This window comes from Corythoichthys intestinalis, chromosome 2 (genome assembly GCF_030265065.1).
Source record: "Corythoichthys intestinalis isolate RoL2023-P3 chromosome 2, ASM3026506v1, whole genome shotgun sequence".
NCBI lineage: Eukaryota > Metazoa > Chordata > Actinopteri > Syngnathiformes > Syngnathidae > Corythoichthys > Corythoichthys intestinalis.
The window spans coordinates 24,767,583-24,770,341 of record NC_080396.1 but is presented as its reverse complement, the minus strand read 5'-3'; the positions used below and the strand labels follow the sequence as shown (position 1 = coordinate 24,770,341).

Genomic DNA, 2,759 nt, shown 5'->3' with positions numbered 1-2,759 from the left:
AATAAATTTTGTTCCACTTCACGATTGTGTCCCACTTGTTGTTGATTCTTGACAAAAAATTAAAATTTTATATCTTTATGTTTGAAGCCTGAAATTTGGCGAAAGGTTGCAAGGTTCAAGGGGGCCGAATACTTTTGCAAGGCACTGTATATCTGCCAATAACCATAAAACGTACTGCAAAATCAATACACATTTGTTTACTGTATTCTGTTTAAATGTAAGATGCTTCAACCTCACTGATTATAGCCTGCAGGTGATGCCGTGTTCTCATTCATTGAATTTTGCGGGAGGGAGGAAACTGATTTGTTGCATCACTTTCGACAGCTGGCGACTTCTTCTCTTTCACCGTCCACAGGCTTGAAATTCAAAGTAAAGCTTCTTCAAACATGAAACCAAGCATGGAAGAAATAAAAACGTTTATAATCAAAAAAAATTTTTAATGCGTAATTTACAAAATAAAACAAATACACCAATTTAAATTGCAGATTGACTGATAACTTCTTTAATTTTTACATACCATCGTGTATTATTTTATTTTTAAAAGATCGGCCTGGTGATTATGCATAAAGTTACTATCGGGCATACTTAAAATCCTTTAGCTCTCCCCATAATTGAAAGCTCTCCTTATTATAATTCAATGCACACTATGTATGAATTCTGGTTGTCCTTAATAAAAATAATATTAATAAATTTTACCTTACCTGTAATGACCTCAAACCTAAATGTGATGGTTCACTTATCTTTCTCCCATCTGTCATTGTTTGCATGCTATCATCATTAAAATATGAAAACTTATAAATATTTGGGTGGTTTTAGTCAAAGCAGCCACTGTTTTTACATCTGTGTGATTTTGACAAAGATCAGATCACATTTGATGGTGATTTTATGTATTAATGTTAGAAATTCCAAAAGGTTCAGATACTTTTTCATACCACTGTATACCCACCTTCTTGCCTTAGTCAACTGAAAGAGACTGTTCTGATTTAGCAGTACAGAGTGGACAGTATGGATGGATGCATTATTAATTACTGTACTTCAACATTTTTGTAAAGTAAAACAAGTTAATTCTTTAACCCTTAGATGCACAAGTGACTGGACCGTACACTCTTCCATTGATGGGTCAAAAATGACCCATACTAGAAACTATGTGTTTTTATGCTATTTTGGTTAAGAATAATATTTTGTATATTAATTTAGTATTATATTTAGGACCACACAATAATGATTTCATATTTGAAACATCTTTATTTTTCACTTTTTAACACTTTTGAAGAAGAAAATTACACGAAAAGCAATAGACTTCATCCCCTCTTGTATTATACCATCAGGGATGAAGAGCATCTTCGCATGCATACATGCATCTTTTTGGTTAGATATTGATGCTAAGCTCTTGAGCTGGCCCTGACAAACTTCTGAGGATATTGTGACTCTGTGTTCTGCCCTGAGTGGGAGGTAACTTGCTCCAGTAAGAGCCCTACCAACTCATTATCTCGGCCATGATTTGGAAACTTTCTTCTTCTGGGGACGCATAAGTCAAATCTTGTGAGTCAGATTGATCCTGTTCGGTTGGATTTCGAGGTGGATGACTGCCACTGCCACATGGACAATAGTCTGGGCCCTCATCATTAGAAATTTCGGACTCTGAGTCCAACCCTTCTCCATCATCCAGCATCTGTAGGACGATTTCATCTGTGTATCTAACAGTCACGACACATTGGATAGGGGAAGCAAAAGAGTAATGTTTTCAACAGATCAATATGCAGCTGTATAAATAAATACACACTAGCGTTAGCTAATTATGAAGCAGGCTAAATTATAAATAGTAATAACAATAATAGCAATAACAGTAATGAAACTCACACACACATAAAATAATTATATGAAGACAATGCTTACACGTAAAATATCCTCCTGAGGGGTGACACTTCTGATATTCCTTGTCTGTGTGGTCCACAGTTAATTCATTCCTGACAGCCAAAGTTGATAAGGATCAAAGGTTCCCAATCTCCATCGTTCCCATTTGATTCCATAGAAAGTGCATGTGCGTCATTTTTGACCCACTTATGGAAGCTTGGGGCAGAGATACAAAAATTACAATTTCTTCAAATGTATAAAAGGTAAATGAAAAACATAAAAACATGTTTTTGAGGAATACCTGGAATATCAAATGATAACAATTATTCATTACAAAGGTATTTAAAGAAAACAACTTCACCGAGTCATTTTCGACCCACTTATGCATCCAAGTTTACATGAGACATTTAATGCTTTGATAAGATACATAAGTTATATCACGTCCCTCCCTTATGTACTGTAAATATACGGTACGTTCCGTTTTTTCTAAGTGGTAAAGTTGTTGTGATATCCGTAGCCAATAGATGGCGACAAAGATTGCATGTCTGCTTGCATGATTGCTTATCTGAAGTACAGTTCTATAGTGTTGATAAATGCACTATAGTCACTTGTCTCTTATTCTAAAGGAATCGATTATTTGGGCATTGATGTCTGGTATTGTGCCCTGAACACAACAAGTGGATGTCTTTTTGACGGGTCCCCCCACAGCTGTGCTAAAAAAGGAGCCTGATCCAGATAAATATCAAACGTTTTTGTTAATGATCAGGGTGACCCTGAGCAATCCTGACTGCTGTAAGAGTAAATTGGCAGCTAAGCCCAATTTTGAAGTCTTTTGCAATCTGGACACTAGATTGCTGGAACTATGCCAAATCAGGCCAGGAAGCAATTTTTTTCTCTTTTCCCCA

The 2,759-nt window shown here is 35.8% G+C and overlaps 1 long non-coding RNA gene across 1 annotated transcript; it reads right to left on the bottom strand.

The window, feature by feature from the left end:
* Window positions 1-1,248: 1,248 nt before the first annotated feature.
* Window positions 1,249-2,250, bottom strand: LOC130906846 (uncharacterized). The gene is made up of 3 exons (XR_009061375.1): window positions 2,156-2,250; window positions 1,897-2,070; window positions 1,249-1,697 (listed from the first exon to the last, which is right to left on the bottom strand). It is a non-coding gene; the product is annotated as an uncharacterized LOC130906846 (long non-coding RNA).
* Between the last annotated feature and the right edge of the window lie 509 nt (window positions 2,251-2,759).